Genomic DNA, 13,046 nt, shown 5'->3' with positions numbered 1-13,046 from the left:
TACTGCCTGGATTGTTTCACTGTGGATAGAAAACATATAAAAGCTAATGAGGAAACTTTTCAAGTCCTGACACTCAACACAGAGCAGCCAAGGCTCTGAAAGCCCCACACCTATCATTTTAGCAATCATGCCAGGACCATTACATTTTATCTTTGTTTTGCCTCATGTTCTGCAATGCCATTTTGAGAAATTCATCTACTCTGGGTACCTTGGCAGGGGAAGGGGAAGGAGTGGGGGGTGTCTGCTTGGGTTTTGTTTGCAGGCTTTGTTTTTGAGGAGAAGGGAGATGAGCATTACTTGATTTGAACAACCAATAGCTACGCATCTTTGAAAGCACGTTTTTACAAGTTTGGGGTCTAGGTTTTTTTGTCTTTTTACTCAGCCCTTGACTGGTGAGCAAAATATTTAACAATGCTGAAATAAATTACTACACATGTAAGGGCTGATCAAAGTATCAGGAGATGCCACAGCCCTGGAGATTACCTGAACACTGAGAAGAGGCTCTGAACACAGCACACAAGGGATTGTGTAGAGGGAAAGCTGACAGGAGCAGGGAATGCAGTGACAGGTACTGATGAATACTAATCTCTGCTGAACACAGCTATGAAAAAATATCCAGCAGGACAAACTGACAAGGACCCAACCCAAACTTAAGGAACTCATCCTTTTATTGACTCTTCCATCATTCTCTGTAGGATTAGTCAGTACTTGCTAGATTTGATCAAATCAATCAATCACAAGTTCATCAGTAAAAAACCCCGACACCTACAAATGGGATGTTTATACTAACATCTGTTTTAGAAACAAACTTAGTACAAATATTTTAAAGAAAAAGTTGACAACTACAACACTACCAGGGGAACTGAGACCCTCCAGCTTGGCAAGGAAAGCAAAATGACAGACTTTCCCTGCTCAGAGGGTTACATTTTCAGTTACTGAAAGAATGTGCAAATATTACATCTACCTCCCTTTCTCCCTTTTTCCCCAGAGATATCCCAGTTCCAAGCAAATTGCATCACTGCCCACCCATGTGAAGCACTCAGTGCCCTAGGACTGAATTAACTGCCAACAAAGCCACTTGCAGATTTCAGACTACTCAGTGCTCCATTATTCCGACTGAAGTAATGTTGCTTTTAAAAGAACGTCCACCATCATCAGATCAAAGCAGAAATTATCAATAGCTGATTCATGCAATTACATACTGATACGAGCAACCAGCTTGAAAAATCCTATCCTCTACTCTTCAATAGACTACAGCACAGTATCCAAACATTCCAACAAATACCAATTTAAATTTCTTAAAACACTTAAAATCCCATAGAATACCACTGTCAAATATTTTCCAGTTTGGGTGATCCTCTTCTCCATAGATTTGTTGTTTCCTATTTTAGAATTAAGTAACTGCCATGGAGCATTTATTTATTGAAGTCTAAAAGCTCTCTAAGGATTCTGTCTAAGCAGAAATTCTGCTCCAGAATGTTTTGTAACATTTTCTCTAGGAGAATTCATGAAGGGCGTGGCTTCTTTTCAAACAGTGCTTACTCACTGGTAAGCAGAGTGCAATGAACTGAGGAAGTTAATGGACATGTTGATATGCAAAGCCCATAAAGATATTGCTTAACAGCATTTTGAGAACTCATTCAAGTTATTCCAAACACATGTCCTAGAGTTGGCTTAAAGACTTAATCAAGCAGAAAGTTTCAGACTGTCAGCATTAGTGAAAGGCACAAGGTCAGATAGTGCTGGCTACAGAAATACATTGGAGCGTCAGTCACGCCATGCCACAAAGGGCAGGATTTGCCACAGACTTGAAAAACTAAAAGGATGTGCAAGGGTGTTCTCAGACTTCAGACTGGTCTATTTCACATCATAATTAATGACTAAATACTAATTTAATTTCAGAACAATCAGCAAATCTGTAGCTAGGTGAAATCCTTAATCCTATCACATATATCTTTAAAAAATCAGAACTCTGTAACTGCCTTTGAAGAGGATTTCTCCAGCTGCAATTTCAAGTAGGTGTAATTCTGCTCCTACCAAATGCCCTTAAATCTACATCAGGTATATCAGAAAGAGGAAGGCATGAAGCAAGTCTGTGTCTCTGAGCATCCTAAAGAGAGAGAAGAACCTAGAGAGTGAGGTAGAGCCTGGTGCCCTCTTTATCAAACACCCCACCCACAATGGTGAGACAGGAATAATCAAACACAGCCTGGGACTGTTTGAACACCACTGTGCTTGGGTGGTCTCTCACTCAGAGAATTAGTACATCCTGCAGGCAACTGCCACAGAAGACTGGGCCACAGACAAGCCCCATTACCTCAACTACACAAAATAGCCACAGAAACATGAGATTGTCCCTGGTGGACACAAAGCACAACAGATGTTTTACCCTCAGAATTGTCCAGTATTCTATACTTGCTCCTCCCTGAGTTACCATGCCTGAGCAAGCATCCATTCCAGTTGTTTCTCATTCATTAACAGACCTGGGCTAGTTTGAACCACTTCATTTTCAGTTATATCTGCCTTCAGCAAGCAAGACAGAAGGAAAATTGTTTACTTCAAGGAAAGTGAGCAGGAAAACTGATTATCTCAAGTGGTCACTACTCCAGACCATCACTGAGGAGAACTACTGATATCAGCTTTCACGCAGTGCTCAGTGCCATGACCTACACTACCCTGGTACTTCTTGAAGAAATTCTGTTCATCTGCGATAAAAACCATTATCCTTACAGTGAACATGAGGAGAACTAACAACAGTTTTTCATCCCATTTCCCTAAAGTAATCAGACCACCATTAGACTTGTAAGACAGACTGCCTGGATTCCAACCACTGATCCCTCTCACAGAATGGTGTCATCACCTATTTGATGTTCTGTCCACCTTCCAAATCTGCTCAGTGATGATTTGGTACTCGATAACCAGAGACACAGAAACTGAGGCATCTCTTTTAGAAATGAAGTGAATGGGCAGCAAGCAGAAAATTACAGATAGACCCATTTTAATTCTTTTTCTAGTTGGAAAGTGTTCTTGTTGTAGTGTAAAACTTCCCAGCTAAATGTAGTGCTGAGTAGAAGTCCCTGGAAGATCAGCTGAAAGACACCTGTGGACTATTTATTTTATTCACTGGATATGGAAAAGCATCCTATCAAAAGGATATATATTTGAAGAGAAAAAAAAGACAAGGTGCCTTAGTTAAAAAGTTGAAAAAGAGACTGAAAATTTTCAAGTAAGAGCTCTACTCACAGAAGAAAGAAGTGCAAGTGCTATCTAGAGCGTGAAATCCATGTCAGTTTTAAGAACACAAACCTGGACATCTGTATTTTTTGTGGCTTTGCTTCTGTTTTAAGACAAATTACTCTCTTTTTGATTCAGTCTGATCATTCATTTTTACATTATCTACATTATCTGACAACACACATTTGACTGAAGCTTAAACAACTTCTAGCAGCTAAGATGATATCACCAACTAGGTTTAGTTGCATCTGATTAATGTATCACTAAATTGAGGTTTTATACTGAAGGACAAAAATATACAATCACACTGGTTGATACTGACAGAAGAAAATTCCTTACTTAAAATTTGGAGTAAATGAATGAAACAGCAAGAAAGGATTGTAGCTCCATAAGGATTTCTGTGCTACAGATACGTAGGAAGTAGTCCAGTACCACTCCTTCTAATTAGGCTATTATGCTTCATATTATGCCCAAAGATCAGTGACTGACCATCACTTTAATGGCTGATTGATCACCTTTTGAAACAGACACCAGAATTTAAAATCTGACATTTCTACATCAAAAAGAATTCTCTACTAGTTGGGCTAAATTGGTATCTTTGATAGATGAACATTCTATGAAAATCAGCTGAATAGAAAGAAGAGCAATACATTTACTCAGAATAAAAAATGCTAATTTTTAACTCTTCAAAGAACAAAACTCCTAAAGTACAATTCAAGATCCCAAAGAAAAGCAAAGTAGCGACAAAATATCCTGAAATGTGTTAAAGACACTGCTGAGCAAGTATGTTAAGCTGCTATAAGGTATTATGCAAGCTGTCTTTGGAAAAAAAATCCCACTAAAGACAACTGCAGACAGTTGTGAAAGTAAATCTTGATCTATATCCAGTGCCAAAATCTTGTGCCAATCAGACTCCTTCAACAAGCAGCTCAGCTGAGTTCACTCTGGAAAACCACACAAAGCAGCCAGGTCATGCCCACCACTGTAACCTTTAATTGAAGCAATTTGTTCTCATGCACAAGTCTATTTTTTTTCAATTGTTCTTTTACATCTAAGCTATAACTTTGTAGAAAGGGAAATAGATGTAGATAATGAAGCTCTCATACTAATTAACAGTATAGCCATGCTTCTTCCTACCTTCCACTCCATTCTGTTCTTCCTTTACATTTTTGCATTTTGAAACAGCATCTCATAGAGGATCACAACCAGGAAGAACACTGCAAGCTAAAGTAACGGGTGTTGGAAGGCATGCAGGATCACTTTTACTGTTTAAATTGGTTCATATCTACCATGTAGAGATCTTGAAATATTTGACATGCATTTTTGTAATGTACTCCTTCTCTCTTCCTCTTTGAAAGTTACTGATTTAAATCCTGTTTAAATGTCATCCCAGTCCCCTCACCTCTACTACCTACACCCCTTAACAAAGCATACAAAATGAAAGGCCCTCTAGAACTGAAGCTGACCACTTCATTACTTAGTGGTACTTCCACTTAATTTACTAATTTGAGGAATTCTAGTCATGTTAATCTTATGGATTAAGAGCAGAACAGACATATTTTAACAGGGAATATCTAGGCAGAAAGCCTCTGGCTCAATCACTCTAATTTTAACTACTACTCTTGTCTTCCATTGCATGCCCAGAATAATAGATGTACTTTGACATATCCGGTCTTTCATGTCTATAACTTTTCCTAAATTATAGAGAACATGAATGTTGAGTATCTTGTTAGGCATACAATATTGACATTTATTCTTCTGGAAAGCTCTCCAGCAACAAGCAATGGGATTTTCTTTCCCCCATGAATTCAACAGCAGATTACTTCCTTGAGTCTTATCCTCTCTTCCATACATACATCGTAATGTTTCTCTTCTCATTCTGGAAAAACTAAAGCAAGAGCTGGATATCATATAGTGCTTATCAAGGTACTGAACTGTAATTCTAGGAATTTCTAAATCCTATAGTTTCCTATTGTGAACTATTGTGAATTAGAAAAAAAGATAGCATGGGGAGATAATTACAACACAACTTCAAACAGATTATCTTGTAAGTACTTTGGTATTTCCATTACTCTCTATTCAACAACAGTAAACATCTTTTCAGCTTCAGAAAACCATAAGGAATGCTGTATATTAATATCATAGCAGAGATTAATTACCTTGATTACCTCTGCCAGGCATTTCAGGGATGCTTTGAGACACATGCTCTACATTACATTTAATAGCTTCCTGCTTCCTTTTCAGAAAAGATTCAGCTGGCCAAAGATCATCTTGTCTGGAAGATTCTATTCTGATAAAACACTTATGATCTACAATACACTTTTTTTTTAAATTTCAAGTAGAAACCATGAGGTCTTCCTTCTGAGCAGGATCCCTCCCGTCTCATTTTGTCTGTCCTACTTCCTCCAAAAACGTAATAAACATCACTGTTCAGATTATAATTTAATTCTGCACTTCTTGTGATCTTCTCCCCCAGCGTGTTAACTCTATCCCCTTCAACATGAAATGACAAGAATTCTTTGGAATTTGCTTTCCTTAACTGTGTTTATAAGGTATAATCAGGGGTCAGGTTCAGACACCATTCAAAAGGACAAGTGGCTTCACCAGTTGCACCCACAACACGTACATCAAACAGTAATCACTTCCTCTCCCATTCCTGTAACGAGGTCCAAAGTTAATGTGACAGTACAGACATGCCTGTGCAGTTCTTGCTTGCTAACAGATCATAAAACCAGAATTGCAAATCTTCATACTCATTTTTAGGGATGGACATGGTACATGCTTTTGGAATATAAACCCAAAGGAAGAGCTACCTGTGAGGAAGTAAGAAGAGAGAAGCAGAGAGGATGTGTGTATGCACATGGAGAACCACTAGAGAAAAGGTCAGAGAGGAAGAGAAATGGATTTTCACATCACTTCTTATTTAGCAACAAGATGGTGAAAGCCTATAGGAAAAAAATTAGCAATATTGCTTCTAAGAAAATAACATTTATAGATTTGACTTTATACTAGTGCAGATCAAGCAGGCATTCAATCAGCATGACATCAGCTGAACACACCCAGCAGAATTTTTCCTCTGTGAAAAGTGTGGGTGGCCAGGTACAGATTAATTCAGCAGATAATGCAGTGATCTACTCAAATGCTACAAATGTTTACTGAGCAACCAAAAGACATTGCCACACAGGCAAAGTTCCAGGCTGCATCACCACAGTGGCACACAACAGGCACCTAGCACAGCCAACCTCGCAAAGGCAAAGCTTCCCAGTGGTACCAATACAAAAATCATTTTTATCCTTCACCTGCACCTCTGATAGTCACCAACAGCAGAATGAAGAGACAGAGAGCATGAGAAAGAACTTTTAGTTTAAAAGTACAGATCTACAGCACATCACTGTCAAATCCATTGCAAGTGCAGTTCTGTTGTTCAGTGCCTAACCCCTCAGTATGGAACACTGCATTATCACATACAATGAAGAATGGGAAGCAAACAAATACAGAATTAAGGAAACAGAAAACCTCATTAATAAAAAGGTCTTCCTTTGGGGAACTTTCATAATGTTCTTATACTTCACATTATTTTTCTTCCATCACACTAATTTCACAGGGGGGTCAGGGGGCAGAACTTAAAACAAAAACTAAAACTTCAGCTAATAGCTTGTTGTTTACTTTTAATAAAAATTAAATACTTCACAACATAATGAACAGGCCACTCACATCTAATAAAATACACCCTCCAATACAACCATTCAACTGATTTGAATCCCTTATTTTTCATTGCCCATGCACTTCTAGGCACATGTTCAGCTCCAGTTCTCACACCTGGGTGTCTAAAAGGCTATTAGGAAAAGGGTGGAAGTCTTCAGCAGCTGCACAGACCTTTCTCTGCAGGTATCAAGCCACTTTACAAAGGCAAGTGTGCTTCATTACCTCCATTTGGTATGGGAAAAATAAGGTAGATGAAACAATTTTTTTCACCTAGCAGAACAAGGATTTCTGTGATATCTAATCTTGTTCCTACACTTTAGAAACAAGGCAGCTAAGGATACAGAAACCACACATTCCCAGGTGACCCTCTAACAAAGCCATGCCTTAATGTCACTTGGTGCCTTGTCTGAGTGGGAGAAATGTCTACAGAAATGGCATTCATAAAATTGGAGATTTCATGTAATTTTCAACATATGAACTCCAGTAATCTATTGAGTTATGCAGGAATCTGTGAACAGGTAAAATATTTCATGTTCCCTAATTTTTAGATTTTTTGTTAATGCACAATTTCTGCAAGCTTGTTTTAAGGCCAGTGGGTGGAGGAGATGTTTTGGAGTTGTTATATTAAGCAACAAAATCACAGCATTAAGGGATCTGGACAATTCCCCTTTACATTATTGACTTGCCAAACAGAACAATGGCGAGGAACTAGCTCACTAGTTACAGTGTTTCCCCTGTGTGTGACAATCATCTCGCATAACTTCAGCTGCATAACTTCTAGATAAATAATTTAAGGGAACCACCCGAGTGCTTCTCTCTGTAGGGACCACAACACAGACAGGGGCCAATACATTCAAGCTGGAGAATCTCACCAAAACATGTGGCAGCTTGAAATGCTCATCTAAGCCATGAGGTGAGCAGTGCTGTTCTGCCCTAACCTGCACAGAGAGTTTTGTGAATGTCCCTTCAACATCCATTCTTTGTCAAGACTCTACAGCATCCCAGAGCATCCTCAGCTCATTCTGAAGTGACACACTACATATTGCAGCATTAGCAATGCAGACTCAGGCACACAGTTCTCCATTAAATAAAATGTTCTCTGCTTATTAAATCAAACACTGACAGACACTCACCTACATCCACTTCATACACAAAAATGTTTTGTACACAGCATAAATTTCCCTATTTGATTTACAATTAGTTACACATAATTCCTTTTTTAAGTACTGGAAAGGGCAAAGCTTTTTTGATAATCCAACATGCATTTCTACTTAAAAAAATTCCTTTTTATGCAGAAAATTTTAAGAAAGGAAAAAGGTGGGAGTTCATTAACAGCAAGAAGGCATTCTTCACAGAAACTAAATGTCCAAATGAAGAAACCCAAATTTCTTTAAGTTTATATATATAAATACCAAATTATTAACCCCCTCCCCCAAATATTTAAGAAGAAACTTGTAAAAGGCATCAATAACTGAGAGTCAATTATTTTTATTCATTTTCATTTAAGGAAAAAAATGGCATTGTGAAGTTAATCAAATATCAGGACTAAAAGAGAAAATAAAACTCATACACAGAACAATGACCATGGCAGAAAAAACATGAGCATTCTGCTTGTGTGCAGTGTCAAGGAGTTGAAAGACATTGCCAAGCTAAAATACATCTTCAGGGGAAACTCTCAAATTGAAGTATTAAAAGAAGTGGTTACAAAACAGACAGAATAGACAGTAAAAAATATCACTGAAAACAGCTGGTACTCATTCAATTTTGAAGAGACTGAAGGGTGAAACAGCTGATCCAGTACCTGTGGTGAATAAGTGCCCATCAGCCTTGTCACGCAGCCAAGCGGCAAATGCCTCAGTGGAGACACAGAGACCCAAGGTCTGAACTATCTGATGGCCATGCCAGGCAATGCAGCTGATGCTTTAACAAAAATGTAGAAATACAGAGCACCTGGGCAGCTATAACAGGCTGGGACACTGCCAACAAAGATTTTGTAAAGGGAGAGACAGGACAAGTCTGGCCAAGGGGGCCTTTGGCCTGGATGGAGCTGTGGTCTGACCCAGGGTGCTCTTGTTAAAGTAAAGATGATACCATAATATGCACTGTAGAGCACCACACACATTGCCTTCCTGTGAAATAATTATAGGTGTGCTTAGTCACAAATGTATTTCATCAGCTCAATCTGGGTCTCAAGAGGAAAGCGGGGTTCTCTCATTTTAATTCCTTATCTAAAGTAAAGGTCCTCTCAGTGCTATTTGTCACTCGATCTCCATGTTTTGCTGAGTTTGCAAGTATGGGGTGGAATGAAGAAAATAAGTTTACTGAAAAAATTATTTTTAGCAACTTTTTCAGTTCTTTGCTTAAGTACTGGGTCTCTCATTTCTCCAAGAAGAGAGATATTATTAAATGTCTCATTACTTAAGATTCAGCTAAGAAAAAGCAGGTAAAAATTAGTTAAGTTGAGTGAGAAGATGATAATATAAATATATTCACCACATAATTGTGTCAATGATACTAAATCTCTAAAATGGTAATTTACTTTGTATTAGTTAATTCATACTGTTTCTTTATAGTCTCACTTACAATTCCAGATTCACAGTGAGAGAAACAGCATGACAACACAAACTTTGCAAGAACTCTATTTATCATTACTTAAAATGGATTATTCTGAGAAAGATTAGAATATTTCTTTGCCACAGGACAAAAAAAGTTGTACACAAAGTCAAGCTGTGCAAGAAAGTACAGTCGCTGATCTGTGTCATTTGCAGGCGCAGCATGTCTGCTGTGATTTGTCAAAACTAATTTTTCATTTTACAGCTTGAGCAATACTGAGGTTTTGGTGGTTTTCCCAGGCTCTTGGGCAAGTTCCTTCTCATCAATGAAGACCAAAGTTAATGGTTTCATGGCAAGTTATGGCTCTGATGCCTACACAGGCTCCCCCTAATTAGCCAGGCCAAATGACAATGCAAATGGGAGCCACAGCTAATAAATCTGTATTATCTTTCAGTGGCAATGCAATAATCACCAAGTGGTTTTAGACATATATTTTCATTTTTTTCAAATTTATAATTCCAGATTCTTCACAGCTAGATACTAGGGCTTTTTAATACTAGGATCCAATGGGCAATAGAAGGTGACTGTGCAGACGTGCTGGGAAAAATGGACTTCTCTCAGAGCATAACCAATGTCTGGAAAAAATGTCTCAGAGGAAAAGCAATGTTTCTCCTTTTTTGATGTTTCAGCATAGCATGCACAGGTATCTTGGGTTACACAGGTCTGCTCCAAACTGGTGCCAGCCTTAAGGTTGAGCTGCACATGGTATCTGGTGCACTGCCTCACAAGCTAAAGACACTTAAAACTTTCTTATAAAATTCTCTCCACTCTTGATTCAGAGTCCTAAGAAATCAATTAAAGCTACATTTTGTTACAGCTTAGCTGTGAACTCCTGTGTATTACAGGAAGAAAAAAAAAAAAAAAGCAAAGTCCTTTTGTGTTGAAGGAAAGACTAGTCACTAACCTAAAATAAATTAAACTGGCTTTAAGGTAAATTCAACTTAATAGATAGTTAGTTTCCTCACTAGCACTGCTGAGAAGCGAGTTTTGGCTGAGGTGGATAATTTGTTAATTTCAGTTTACAAAATGCAAATGTACTTCTTCAAAGCTCTGGTTTACAGATGTTTAACTATAATGCACTCGTCTAAACTGAGAAATTTGAAACTACTACTCCAGTTACTTATTGAACCTAGAATAATTTGGTTTTGATTTAATATTCAAATTGGGTAATTAGAAAATCTAAAATTAAGCTAGGTATATACAAGCACTACCCTTTTTTAACTACAATTTCTGTAAGTAGCAACAGCTTAATTTCTTTCAAGAGGCCATAATCACATACAAAATAGTTAGAAAACTGATTGCCCTATACTGTTTGTTAGACAACTGCTACTCTTCTCATAGGCCTCATTAGTCCCTCTAAATTCTCCATTTTCCCTTCCACTTGGTCAAAATAGAGGACAGGGGGAGAACTTTCCAGGAGCTTCTTGCTTCCATTGTCCTAAATTTCCCTTAACCTTTCAGAGAGACCTGAAAGTTATTAATGGAAATTTTGACAGTTTTCCCTTGGAAGTAATTTAGCAAACATCTATTATAACTAGACACTAATACATCACTAATACATCAAAAAATCGTCAAAATCATCAAAAAATCATCAAATGCGAACAAGATGAGGGATTTCTATGCCAAAGGTAAAGCCATTATTTTGTAGCATCATTTTTGTTATGCTTCCCATTGGTAATGAAAATACCCCGTAATACAACTAAAAATCTGATTTTTACAAAGCATGGCTCACTTGCAGACTTCTCACTGAAAATTAGTAACTTCTGGAGCTCTACTGGTGAATATAAGTACCTCTTTCTCCAAATCAAAGAGAAAGCTCTTACCACTGTCCTGTTTATTCCTCTGCCTCTGCATTTTGTACTGCTGAGTCTGATCAGGCCAGCAAGGCAGACCCTCCAGATACACAGCGCTGAAGGCGAAGAAATTGAAGAGATTCAGATGTTTCTACCAAAAAATGACCTCCATTTCTTTCTGCCTAAGGGCACCTCTCATGGTTGCTGCTGTTTTCTCCAAACTTACCTTTTCCTGGCAGAATGTAGGTGGTCATTATCTAGCACAAGCACCTTCAGCTCAGTATTTTGGCACTACCTCAATAATTTCCTACCACTTCAGCAGCAAAGTCAGCACAGTTCCAGCAGGGTCACAGGGACCTAAAGGGTCTCTGCAGCACAATTCTCACAAAAGACCTCAGTCACTGATTTATAGGGGCTGGAACATGGTTAACGGCTGAGAGCCCCCTGTCCCTGCCCCGTGTAGATCCACAGAAGAGTGCACTCTGGCCCATGGGGTGAAAACACCAGAATACTCCTCCCAGCTTCTGCTCTTTAATAGAAAAGCCAGAACTGTTTTAGAGAACCCAGAACCCAGGATTCCCCATCTTTCCCACGTGCACACAAAGTGAATCAAGAGGATCCTATCGTGTCACCACACCATCACCACACCATCATCTCAAGCTGTAGGCTTTATAAGAAAGCTACACAAACTCATATGGTATCAGACTCCTGTCTGTCAAGTTATTTTCAATAAATTCTAAGAATACAAAATGGATTACACCCTTCCAGGATCAAGACAAGCAGATACGACATTTCTTACTCACCAGTAGGATTATTACATTGACAGACAGTAGTCCTAGACTCGCATGAAAACAGATTGTAACTATTTCCAGCTAAAAAATAGGCTGAGCAAGGGAGTTTCTCAGTGGTACATTTCCCCTTCTGAGATCAGGCATCTCAGTGTGATGTAATCCCTAAATTAGATGCCCATGTGTCTTATTAGATGCACCTCTAGACCTCTTTTGAACAGTCCATCAGGTTTGCACTGCTGAGAGCAACAACAGTGCTCTGAAAATGAGCTACAAACTTGATTCCAACTCCCCTCATTGATTTTTTTCTTCAGGATTAAGAAAGGTTTTTAGATACAGATGTGACATCAAGAGACTCCAGGTATCTGCAGTGTCAAAGGGCAGCTGAGAAAAGACCTCATCTCACCAGAGAAATAAACTTACTTGTGCCTCTCGTACAGCATTATTGTACTTATAGTCACTTTGCTCTACCTGAAACTGAACCAAAGCCACTCTTCCATAAATGCATATATGCTTTCCAGGAATGGAGATTTACATGTTTTTGATCACTCTAAAGAATTTCAAAAAACAAATCTGAGATTAGTATGTAACAAATAAGGTATAGGGTTTTAGCAACTACATAACTATAAATTTCAGCTGCGGCACTAACAGCCAGATTGCACTGCTGCACAAGTCAAGGTTCACAAATGGAAGGATAAAACCTCTTACTGAAACACATTCTCCCTCAAAACTATCTTGTGCAATATAGAATATCTACATCACAGGGAGTTTCAGTAATAAATTAGTCTGCCAGATGTGTACATATGACAGTAACAGCTGACACATATAGTTACAATGAATAACACATCACCAATTTAAAGCTGACTACAAACAATGCATCTTATTAAATAATTCATCCCTGTAGCAGTCACAC

The 13,046-nt window shown here is 38.4% G+C and overlaps 1 protein-coding gene across 1 annotated transcript in view; it reads right to left on the bottom strand.

The window, feature by feature from the left end:
• CTPS2 (CTP synthase 2) overlaps nt 1-13,046 on the bottom strand; it is a 59,237-nt gene that overhangs the window by 18,519 nt on the left and 27,672 nt on the right. The window lies entirely within an intron of this gene.

This window comes from Camarhynchus parvulus, chromosome 1 (assembly GCF_901933205.1).
Source record: "Camarhynchus parvulus chromosome 1, STF_HiC, whole genome shotgun sequence".
Lineage (NCBI taxonomy): Eukaryota > Metazoa > Chordata > Aves > Passeriformes > Thraupidae > Camarhynchus > Camarhynchus parvulus.
This window is presented reverse-complemented; position numbering and strand designations above follow the sequence as displayed.